The following is an 11,972-nucleotide window of genomic DNA, read 5'->3' as shown; positions in this document are numbered from 1 at the left end:
GAGATAACACCTAGGTCCCAAGTTCAAGCCCCAAGACCAGCACAAAACGTAAAAACATAAGCAATCACTTTTCTATTTTCTGTTAAACCCACAGGTGGGAGGAGCTGGTGGCCAGGGAGATGCTAAAGGGAAGTCTTCGCTATGAAGGAGCACAGTCTTTATTATTTCAGACCAGGCAACTATAAAGGTGAACACGAGGGAAAGATGCTTTATCAAATGATACACAGAGAATCTTTTCCTCACACCTAGACTAGTAATTAAATCACGCAGATGACGACGGTCGAATCACTTAAAACACCCATCCCACCCTGCAATTGCTTCACATCCCACATTTCGTGCACACTCAGTCCTCTACCCACGGCTTTTACAGCCGGATGTGACACTGGCTGTTTGTGCTTCAGAACTTGCCAGGCGTTCGCAACACTTGCAAAAGCACACACACACAAGAGTGCAGGAGTGTGGCACTGGTGCGCTGGCTCATCCCGCCTTGAAGTTTAAAGAGCTGCGTGTGGGAACGGGGAGGGGGGAGGAGGAGGAGGGGGGAGAGGGCTGGCAACCTGGCTGCTTAATTCATGTTTGAGAAACAGGGAAGTGTGCGGGGCACTCACAGTGTGTCTCCACTGCCTCGACTGCGACTCACAGGGAAGCATGTGGACCTGCGGATCTGCCGTGGTCCCGCAGGTCTGCCGTGGCCTCAAGGGTCTGCCGTGGCCTCGAGGGTCTGCCGTGGCCTCGAGGGTCTGCCGTGGTCCTGAGGGTCTGCCGTGGTCCTGAGGGTCTGCCGTGGCCCCGTGGGTCTGCCGTGGCCCCGTGGGTCTGCTGTGGCCTCGAGGGTCTGCTGTGGCCCCGTGGGTCTGCCGTGGCCTCGAGGGTCTGCTGTGGCCCCCCCGGGTCTACCTTGGCTCCACAGGTCTGCCATGGCCCTGTGGGTCTGCCATGGCCCCGTGGGTCTGCCGTGGTCCTGAGGGTCTGCCGTGGTCCTGAGGGTCTGCTGTGGCTCTGCGGGTCTGCCGTGGCCCTGTGGGTCTGCCGTGGCCCCGTGGGTCTGCCGTGGCCCCGTGGGTCTGCTGTGGCCCCGAGGGTCTGCTGTGGCCCCCCCCGGGTCTACCTTGGCTCCACAGGTCTGCCATGGCCCTGCGGGTCTGCCGTGGCCCCGTGGGTCTGCTGTGGCCCCGTGGGTCTGCTGTGGTCCCGAGGGTCTGCCGTGGCCCCGAGGGTCTGCCGTGGCCCCGTGGGTCTGCCGTGGTCCCAAGGTTCTGCTGTCCTGCCTCCACCCTTGGCAGGCGTGGCCTCGCTGAGTAATCAGAACTGGAAAGGGTGAGGGACGCTCACAGCGTGTCCACCCTCAGAGGACAGGCCCCTGCCAGCTTTCTCACCCCCGGACACCCGTGGCCTCTGTGGTCAGACCCTCAGGGCAGTGCAGCGTGCGTGTGGCAGGAGGGAGAAAGTGGGATGTTTCCAGTGGAGCTGCCACTCACTGTCCGGGCCCCGCTGAGGCAGCCGTGGCCGTGGGGGGACACAGGCCCAGGCAGGAGGAGGAGGCAGCGGGGCTTGGAGAATGGACACACGTCCCGCTCCTTCACCTCTTCTGTGCCTCTCACCCAGCCCCTCGTGGCAGAGTGAGCGCCCTCCCTCCCACGCTGGGGCCTCCTTGAGGCCACAGCCCCGTGCTCCTGGGGAAACAGAATGCTGTGCATCGTGGGGTTGCCTTTGGCCTCTCTGGTCATCCTGACTGCCCCTCTCCTCTCCTCTTACAGTTGAGTTCAGCAGCTGTTTGGGGACCAAGGGCACCCAATATGAGACCAACAGCCTGGACTTCAAGGTGGGAACGGACGGGACGGTCTTCGCCACCCGCGAGCTGCAGATCCCGTCGGAACAGGTGGCGTTCACGGTGACGGCACGGGACCGCCAGACAGCCGAGCAGTGGGACGCCCTGGTGCGGCTGCTGGTGGCCCAGACCGCAGCCCCGCACTCCGGACACAGGGTAAGACCTGCGCCCGGACACCAGGGGCCCCTCCTCCCGAGGGTCCTGGGGGCGGCTCCCCGCTGGGCACTGAGGGCCACGCTATCAGCAGCCTGGCCTCGCCCTTCCCGACACAGCGCTGTCACGGTGGGCACAGGCCCCGGGCTCAGTCTGCCTCGCCGTGCCTCCATCTTCACAGTCTCAGCATCGCTTGTGTGCGCCCCGCGCTGCGTCTGCGGGTGGACAGGAGGGACAGCTGGTGTCCCCCGCTCCTCAGCACTCGGCTTTGCGGGCCATCCAGGGCCGGCCTAGCAGTGTGTGTGCTGTGAGACCCCGCCGTCCGTGTGTGTCAGGAGCCAGCAGGGCCTGCCCACCCCTGCCCTGCCTGGAGTCTCTGCACCTGCATTGTCCTCGTGGCCTGGGAGGGGGAGGGGAGGGGGCTCGCTGAAGGGCAGCCTGGGGAGCCTCAGCATGGAGAACGTAAGTGTCCGTGCCCGCAGCAATGGGAGGGAGGGGGATTCCAGGCCCACGTGGCAGTCACTGCCACCGTGTGTGGTCAGAGCACAGAGCAAGAAGCCTGGCTGCACGTGTGGGTGTCCTTGCTGGGAAGGTTGACAGAGTGGGACTGGGGCTGTGGCATGGGTTCTATCCTGGACCCACCGTGACTGCAAGTTCTGTGAGACTCCAATGGGAAATCATCTACAAGTGTTCCCAAACCTGTCTCACCAAGGAACCCTTCTCCAGGGAACAGCTTGCAACACAAGTGCCGAGGATTCCACCTTGGGAAACCCCCAGTCTGGTCTTCTGTCCTGAATTCAAGTGAAGGTGGGTTGGGTCAGATGAGAAGCAGGAAAGCAGGCCAGGAGAACAGTATGCGCCCACTGGGAAGGAGGGTGTGAGCGGTCTCATGCAGAGAACCCGTGTCTAAATGCCTCTCTAGCTGTGAGCCCCCCCACCATCGAGGGCCCCCCACAGATGCTACAGACTCCAAGTCAGGTGGCATTGCTCATTGCTCACTCTTTCCTGTGCAACCCCAGTGAGAAGCCTGTGTGCAGCCGGCTCAGACATCCAGTGGGAGGTGGAGCCAGGGAGCTGCAGGCTAGGACTTAGCTCCTGCCCACCCCTTGGCTTCATGAGCCAACCTGCCCCAAGCCCCTGATGGTGAGGCTGAAACTCTGCACCTTGTGAGCGGAAAGCAGACTCTGGGCGGCATGTGGAAGGCCTCAGATAAAAGGCACTAATTGAAAATATAATGATGCCTTTTGTTAGGTGCTAATGAAGCAATTTCTGATGCAATTAATCCCTGCTCCTCCACAGAAGGTGCAGACAGTGGTGATGATTGCAATTATGCCGTCTGCAGTTGGGGTGTACCCTCCTCTCCCCCGCCACACATGCACACACGCTGCAGCCACACACAGTCAGGGACACACACATGCACACGTGTGTGAACACAGGCACGCACACTCACACACACACACACACACACACACACACATACCTGTACACAGAGTAGGCTGGCCTGGAAGGCGCCAACCTGCAAAAACAGGAGACACGGGTTAGGAAGGTGGCTCAGTGGCAGAGTGCTCGCCTTGCATGCCTGAGGCCCTGGGTTCGATTCCTCAGCACCACATAAGCAAAAAAGAAAAAAGCCGGAAGTGGCGCTGTGGCTCAAGTGGTAGAGCGCTAGCCTTGATCTGAAGAGCTGAGGGACAGCGCCCAGGCCCAGAGTTCAGGCCCCACGACCGGACCCAAAAAAAAAACCCAGGAGACCAGGGCAGGGCTCAGGCCTCTGTGAGCCTGTCACCCCCGAGGCATGGAGGAGCTGGGAGGTCTCGGCCCCCTCCCACCAGTCCTGCACTGCGTTCCACATCTCTCTTGTGGCTGGCAGGCCTCCATTGCTCTCGTACCCCACAGACCCCACCCCACATCCCCGGAGGACGGCCCCTCGGCCCCATCGCAGACCAGGGAGCTGAGCAGTGTGGCCTAGCTCCCGTCCTGGAGAGAACTCCTATTCAGAAAAGAGGAAAAAGTGGCTTTCTGAGCCCAGCCACCCCCCATTGGAGTTCCAATCTGGGCTTCTACATCCTCCTAGCTGGGTGTTTTGCAACAGTCCACACACCTCTGATGGGCTGTCCTGGAACAGGGAAGAGTTTTCCACCTGGCTCCTGGTTGCCGGGACTACTGGTGTGCTGTACCGACCTGCATCTTGAGGTTCCGTGAATGGAGGAGTCCCCGAGAGAATCTCCCATTGCAGCCGTGGACATGGCCCCCTCAGGCACGGGCCCCACCCACACAGTCCCTGGGGGAGAGAGAATGGGAGACGATTGGAGCCTAACCACTGGCTCTCTGTGAAACTCTGGGGCCCTCAACTGATTTGACCTTGGCCGAATCGATGTTGCTTTGCGATAACATCACTGCCTGTTAGGGAATACACATCTGCAGATTCGGGATGATTGAAGAGAAAACTGGTGCAGTAAAGGGTCTCAGGAGAAATAGGCTAAGTCTGCAGAGGGACACAGAAGGAACACACCGCAGGAGGGACATGGCAGTGGAAAGAAGGACTGGAAGGCATCAGCCTTGAGTATGAGAGGAAGAAAGAGAAAGGAGATGGAGGAATGGTTGCAAAGCACTAGCAGAAAAATACTCCAAAAGCAGCAGCAGATTCCGAACACCCTAACACTCTAGGCGGGACAAACAGAACTGAAATTGCACTTGGACTCTTTGTGGGAAAATAGCTTAAGTCCAAAGTCAAAGAGAAAAATCTCCAACACAGCAGGAGGAAAGACAGGGTTTCCTGGAGCAGCGAGAGGCTGTGGCCAGGCTTCTCAGCACAAGCGGGGGCTGGAAGACAGCAGAAATACGGCTCAATTATCCAGGAGACCTCTCCTCCCAGAAGCCACCTTGAATCAAGACATTTTCCACAAACTGCAGCTGAAGAATCTGCCCCGCTCTGTTCTCGGGTCACAAGCTGAGCTGAAGGGAAATGTCAGAAATGAAGGAAGACTGAAGAGCGTGAACAGGGGCACAGAGAAGTGTGCGTGCGTCAGGCAGCGTGAGATTTCCCGGGGTGTGCACGGATAGCTCCCACATTCACGCCAGGAAGAACCGGAGCAGGAGGAGCTGAGGAGGAGGCTCCACATCCCTTACCCAGAATACCTCGGGTGGTAGAATCTGTAATGAGGTGCCATGGGGCTGGAAGCATGTCTAAAAGCATGTCTAAAAAACCTTGTATACGTGGTACAAAGGGCACTTTATGTGATTTGTTCAACTGTGACCCCTAGGGTCGGGACTTCCCCTGTGTGTGTATGTGCACATATGCATGCTCGTGTGTGTGTGTGTGTGTGTGTGTGTGTGCGCGCGCGCGCATGTGTGTGCACACACATGCACAGGAGCATGCCAGTCCTGGAGCTTGAACTCAGGGCCTGGGTGTTGTCTCTGAGGTTGTTTTATTTTATTCAAGACTAGCACTCTACCACTTGAGCCACAGCTCCACTTTCAGCTTTTTTGTGGTTAATTAGAAAAAAGAGTCTCCAGGACTCTTCTACCCAGGCTGACTTCAAACGGTGATCCTCAGATCTCAGATCCTCCCATCAGCAAAGAGTGTAGATCTGAGCTACAAGCACCAGGTGGAACTTCCTCATGTTGATGTCGTAGTGTAACTCAAAAAAGCTTTAGATTTGGAAGGTTCTCAGACTTTAGACGTTTAGATTAAAGGGTGTCGCAATAATGTATAAGCATTTGCTATGAAGTCTTTGAAAACTCACTGATCCATAGTATTAACCAGGCACCAGCGCCTCACATCCACCATCCTAGCTACTCAGGAGGCTGAGATGTAGAGGGTGACAAGTTGAGGCCAGCTCAGGGAAGAAAAGTCCATGAAACTCCAGTTCCACAATAACCAGCAAAAAGCAGGGCTGGAGAGGTAGCTCAAGGGGTAGAACATCAGCCAAGTAAGCAAGCCAATAGCAAATATGAGGCCCTGAGTTCAAACCCTAGTCTAGGGAAGAAGAAAGAGGAGGGGGGGAGGGAGAAGAGGAGGAGAAGGGGGAGAAGGAGGAGGAAATGAAAGAAGGAGGAGAAGAAGGAGCAGCTGCTGCTCTTGTCTGGTGTGGTAGCACATGCCTATAATCTCAACTCTTGCAGGCTGAGGCAGAAGGATCCTGAATTCAAAACCAGCCTGGTCTAAACTACCTAGTAAGATTTTATCTCAAAGAAAAGGCCCTTGGAGTAAATGACAATTTTATTACAGTCATTTCTGTTCTCAGTAGACAAAAGTGATCCTGGAAAGCCGCAGCATCACGAATGCAGCTGGCACAGCAGACCGATTGGAGACCCGCCCTGAGCAGTGTCAGCGTGAGGAGCCGGAAGGTCCTTGGCCGGGCAAAGCAACAGGTCTTCACGCTAAGGACTCAATTTTAAACAGACGAAGGGCCAAGGACTGGCTAAGCCATTTAAGAAAGCGAGGCCTGGCTGGGTGCTGAAACCTGCCAACCCGGGCAGGAAATCAACTACTGAAACCAGAAGTGGAGCTGTGGTTCCAAGTGGTCGAGCACCAGCCTTGAGCAGAAAAGTTCGGGACAACACTCAGGCTCTGAGTTCAAGCCCCAGACTGACAAAGAAAGAAAGAAAGGAAAGAGGGAGGGAGGAAGGGAGAGACAGAAGAAAGGAAGGAGGAAAGAAGGAAAGATAGGGAGGGAAGGAAAGGGAGGGAGGGAGGGAAGGTCTTTCTAGCTAGGTACCAGCGACTCAGTCAGTAATCCTAGCGACTCAGGAGGCTCAGACCCCGGAGGATCTGGGTCAGACTCTTACCTCAAATTAACCAGCAAAAAGCCAGAAATAGAGCTATCATTCCAGTGGTAGAGCACCAGCTGTGCACCAGCAGGCAAGCAAGCAGAGGGCTCTGAGTTCAGCCCTATTACCACCAAAAACACCACATGAATGACAGTCAGGAGAGGACTGGCAGCGGCCAAAGGAAAACATCCCCTATAAACAAGGACAGACTAAAGTCCACTGCACAAGAAGCACTAATGCAGCAGTGGCACTCACCAGACACTATGTTGGAAATGAACCATAATTTGTGGGGGAGGGGACCAGGAGGGAAAAACGAGGAGAAAATGAAGGAAGAGGTGACACTGTTCAAAAAGCAATGCGTTCATGACTTGACTTCTGTAAGTGTAAGCCCTCTGTACATCACCTTTACAATATAAATAATAAGAACAGAAGTAGGACACACACACACAACCAGGATGTCTGAGGACACCGACAGTCACTGCTGCCAACTAGCCCTGATTTTTGAGTACACACAGACGAATTTCAAAATTTAACCAGGACTCCACAGTCTTCAATGTCTTAAAAGCAAACCAGAATTTGTTTTCTTACCTGCCCTTGAGCCAGAAATCAATAACTAAGAGGATAATTCCATAGATACCGAAGCCAAGTAAAAGTCTCCCCTCAACCTTAGGTGGAGAAGAAGTCGCAAGAAGGCTGGGGATATTTGGAACTGAGTGAAGAAACTGACACACGGCGAAAGCCACGGAAATGGTGCCACTGCGTGCACGCACGAGAAGCCTGGAAGAGGACTCAGCCCTCTGCACACGCAAGCACTTAGGAGAAGTGAGGGAAACGAGCCCAAACACAGACACGAGAGAAAGCAGGGGCAGCACAGTACAAGGCAGCAGCCAGGCGCCGGTGGCTCATGCCTGTCCCGCCTTCAGGAGGCTGAGATCGGAGGACGGCAGTTCAAAGCCAGCCCAGGCATGGAAGGTCCGTGAGACTCATAGCTCTGATAAACTACTCAGAGCGGTAGAGCGCTAGCCTTGAGCCAAAGAAGCTCAGACATGGCACCCAGGCCCAGAGTTCAAGCCCCAGGACTGGCAAAAAAAAAAAGGGGACACCATCAGTGGTAAGTTGATTCTGTCAATGACTAAATCGGTCAGGCTGAGCAGGGAAAAGATATTAACTTGAAAATAATTCATTTCATGAGGAAAAGAGGGCCCCCTGAGCAGCCTGTGACCATTAGGAAAATGACTTGGAAAAATTAAAATATACATGGCTGTGGATAGTGGCCTACACATATCCAACTTACCCTAACTCACCTGGGAAGAAAAGTTGAACTGTTGTACTCAAAGAAGGAAAATCGAAGTTTAAATCTATAGCATAAGGAAATACATCCCTTTGGCTCTCCTAGTAAGCGCCGCCTAGGTTGTTGGGAGCAATTCAAATGAAACCCACGCAACTTGTCGACAGCGCACAAGTCTTATCTCAGACTTTCATAGGCCTTGTATCTTCAGCAAGAACTTCACCCAAAATGAAGAGGCGGCAACAGGAGTTATTACAGCTGGAACCTCGCTCCTGCTGACGAAAGCCAGGTCCAGACTAGGATAACTCGACCCACAGCAGAAACAAAAATCACAACTGAAAGGTGATTATAAGTCAGTCTTTCCCATAGGTGGAGGCAAAATAAGCAAAACACAGCCCGGGGCCATCCATCCTCCTGCAGGATGGGGAAAGGTGCCTTGTCCCTGCGCCTTGATAGCTCACCCTTACTCGCAAAGCCCCACAGCACACCCCAAAACCAATTCTGGGTGGGTTCAGAACCTATAAGCAGAAGACAAGCAATACATCTGGAAAAGGAGGAGGGTAACGTGGCCACAGGGCGGTCCGTGACCCAGGAAGCGTCCAGCAGAGAAGCAAAGCGACTACAGGACTGCAATAAAAATAAGAACTGGGTGCCAGGCACCAGCAGTTCACATCTATAATCCTAGCTACTGCAGAGGCTGAGATCTGAGAGTCTCAGTTCCAAACCAGCTCAGGTACATAAATCCATGAGACTTGTATCTCCAATGAACAAGCAAAAAGCTAGACTGGAGGTGTGGCTCAAGATGCGGTAGCGCACTCAATCCTTGGCTGAGCAAGAACCTGAGGCCCTGAGTTCGAGCACCGGTACTGACACCAAAATAATAATAATAATTAGTTAAAACTTTTGGCCCATGTAATTGTAACCCCTCTGTACAGTATTTTCACAATAAAAGAAAAACTTCTGCTCATCAAAACACGTACCTACAGCCGGGCATCAAGGCCTGCAATCCTAGTTACTCAGGAGGCCTTGTTTGAAGCCAGCCCAGGCAGAGGTTTGCTAGACCCCCATCTCCAAAAGTAGGCTAGAGACATGGCTCAAATGGTAGAGACACCACAAAGCAAGCCAAGCAGAAGACAGTAGAAAGTGTAAGGCGGAGCTTGGTGGGAAGGGTTTTGCTACAGAGCCAGCAACCGAAGCCTCCCAGGCAGAAGACACAGAGGAGCGCAAGTCGAGTGTAAGGATGGGTAGAGACTTGAGCGGGCAGTTTGCACAGGAGGAGAGCCTGGTGGGTGGCACCCATGGGGAGGGATGGGTCAGCCATGGGGACCTTCCACCGCATTGCCAGACCTACCAGCACGGCTAACACTAGAAGAGTTCAACCAAAAGGTTGGTAAGACTGTGGAGCCATTGCAACCCTGTTAGGCTGTGGGTGGGAGCAAAAGGCTGCTCCTCCCCATTCACAAACAGCACCCACAGTGTGTCCAGCGGGACGGTGCTCCTGAACACCAAAGCTCCCTGTCCCACACCACTAAGAGCAACCGTTACTTGTGACAGCTCAAACCTAAAAACACCCCAAAGCCTGTCCAACTACAAGCAGGAAAATGAGGGCCTCTCACACCTGCCATGAAGAAAACAAGCAGGTGGGCACCACGCCATGTGAACACATTCACAGGAAGCTCACCTACTGGCAGCACTGAAGGTGGTGCAGACCTGGGGACCAGGAGGCGGGCAAGGCCGCGCTGGGACAAGAAAAAGGGTAGGAGGGAGTCCTGGGGTCAGGGCAGGCGCAGCTCTTCCGTAATTCACTTGTTTGCGTGCATTTGGTGGGGGGGACAGAGGACGGTGCCACATATAGTTGGTTGTTCAACCGTGGGCTGCTGTTTTTAACACGCACCAACGGTTTTCTGGCTGAGCTTCAAGAAAGCAGGTCAGAAGCTAGAGGCAGGGTAAGCAGAGCTATGTTACAGAAGGTTCTAGAGAGGAAAATGGCCTCCTGCTAAGCAGGGTCCACAGAGTTAAAGTCCCAGGGAAGCTCATGAAAAGGAGCCTTGAAACATCCCTCAGGGTGGGTTTTCCGGGGACCCTGATTCCTCAGTCCTGCACGCCTCAGCCTCTTGCGTGGCATTCCTCTGTGTGTGTGTGTGTGTGTGTGTGTGTGTGTGTGTGTGTGTGTGGCCTCCTCTCTCACAGGCATTCCTGTGTGTGTGTGGCCTCTGCCATCCATGGCTTCTGTTTACCAAGCTGGCACTGATGCTACGGCTAGATGAACCACAGAAATCTGGCAAGTTCAGTGTCTCCTCCCCTGGCCTCTCCTGGCGGCTATTAAAGGGGTCCTCTCTGAGGGTGTGGTGCACGGTGCCAGGATCTGGAAGAGTTCTTGTGCAGTCTTGCAGGAGAGCTGATAGCAATTCAATTAGACAATGCAAATGAGGTCACATATTTCCCATGGGAGTGCTGAGTTGCCCTGGAGGAATCCGGGCGACATTCAGCCTCACAGTCACTACCAAAGCGGTGGCTCGCCGGCAGTGGCCGTGTGCCGGCCGCCGCAGCGCTGGAGCGTGGCACTGACACCTGCAGGTAGCATTTGCAGGAATCTGACCTGGGGACACACAGCAAGTGGGCCAGCGTCTGGAAGGATGGATTCGGCCAGGCAGCTCCGGCAGCGCTGCAGGCTCATGGGCCCTGCAGAGAGGTGCCCCAGACTCCCGTACCAGGGAGTGTGGCTGTGTTTGGAGACCGTGGAGTTAGAAAAGAGAGGGTCTGGGGCAGCTCAACCCAATGAGACCGTGCCCTTGTGAGAAGGGGAGCTGGCCCAGACCCTGGTAGACGCCAGGCGAAGGTACATCCTGGCCCTGCCCTGCCCTGCTGCAGTCACCAAGCTGGACTCCTCCAAGCATCACTCAAAGAACAGAGTGGCAGGTGTGCAGGGAGGGGTCCGTGGGGCTCCACCCACAGCTGCCCTCGGGCCCCGCCCACACCTCCCTCGGCCTTCCAGAGCTGCCAGCACCTGGAGGGACATTTTCTCTCTGACAGACACCAACACGAACCGTTCCACTCCGTTCTGCGCTAGCGCCAGAATGAGTAATACTTTTTTTTTCTTAACTTGCTCAGTTAATTGAATTTTTTCACTGTGAACATGTTTTCTTCTGTAAACTGAAGGGCAGTTTTGTTTACAGATTTTCTAACTTCACATAATTTCCCTAAGTCTCTAGGGGTCGGCACGCGGGGCACGTGGTGATACCTGCGGCTCTCTTGGGTGGGGTTGGCGGGAGGCCAGCCGGGAGGCAGTGCTGCACCGGCCGGGCCTGGGTGGTGCCGGGGAGGAGCCCACGGCGGCCGCACCAGCCCAGCCTCGGTGTGCCAGGGTGAGGCTCTCCTGCTCTGCACACGCCCACAGCAGAGCTGGGCAGGAGTGCGGCGGCCGGGCACTCCCGCGGGGGTCCGGTCAGTGGCCTCGGGTGAGGACCCTGGGCACAGCCAGGGACGCTCGGCACCTCGCTCCCCCGTGTGCGACGAGGATGATACCAGCGCCCGCCGTCCCTCGTTACACAGACACAGGTGTGAGAGCGCAGCCACTGCCATCGTGCCCGGAGACGCCTGGCATGGAGCCTTCAAGCCAGACCTTGCTCCCACGCGGGCGCAGTGGAGAATGGCCTCTGACCCGAGAGGAGGCCTGGTGCCCGCCTCAGGAGCCTGAGCGCAGGGCTCCGACCTGCCACAGCCCCACGGGCACGGCACCCGTCTCCCGGCGGGGGCCTGCAGCACGAGACTCCCTTCCTAGACCATCACCCTGGCAGGTGCCTATGCAAAATGGCTTGCGTGTGCTGCGTGCAGGGTGCGGTGTCTTCCCGTGGTGTTATTTTGTGTTGGTTAAATACCATTTTATTCTGCCTGTCCTTAGCTACCATGGAAACAAGCTAGAAGCCTCCA

General features: G+C 55.5%; 1 protein-coding gene across 2 annotated transcripts in view; it reads left to right on the top strand.

The window, feature by feature from the left end:
* The first annotated feature begins 1,932 nt into the window (after positions 1–1,932).
* Positions 1,933–11,972, top strand: part of LOC138815753 (cadherin-4-like) — a 120,185-nt gene continuing 110,145 nt past the window's right edge. For both annotated transcript variants that reach the window (XM_070005130.1, XM_070005129.1), the window contains exon 1: positions 1,933–1,984. The gene's annotated coding sequence lies outside the window, so the exon portion shown is untranslated. The remainder of the gene's footprint in view (positions 1,985–11,972) is intronic.

The sequence above is a fragment of the Dipodomys merriami genome, unplaced genomic scaffold (genome assembly GCF_024711535.1).
Source record: "Dipodomys merriami isolate MVZ:Mamm:240054 unplaced genomic scaffold, mDipMer1.0.p SCAF_665, whole genome shotgun sequence".
Classification (NCBI taxonomy): Eukaryota; Metazoa; Chordata; class Mammalia; order Rodentia; family Heteromyidae; genus Dipodomys; species Dipodomys merriami.
This window is presented reverse-complemented; position numbering and strand designations above follow the sequence as displayed.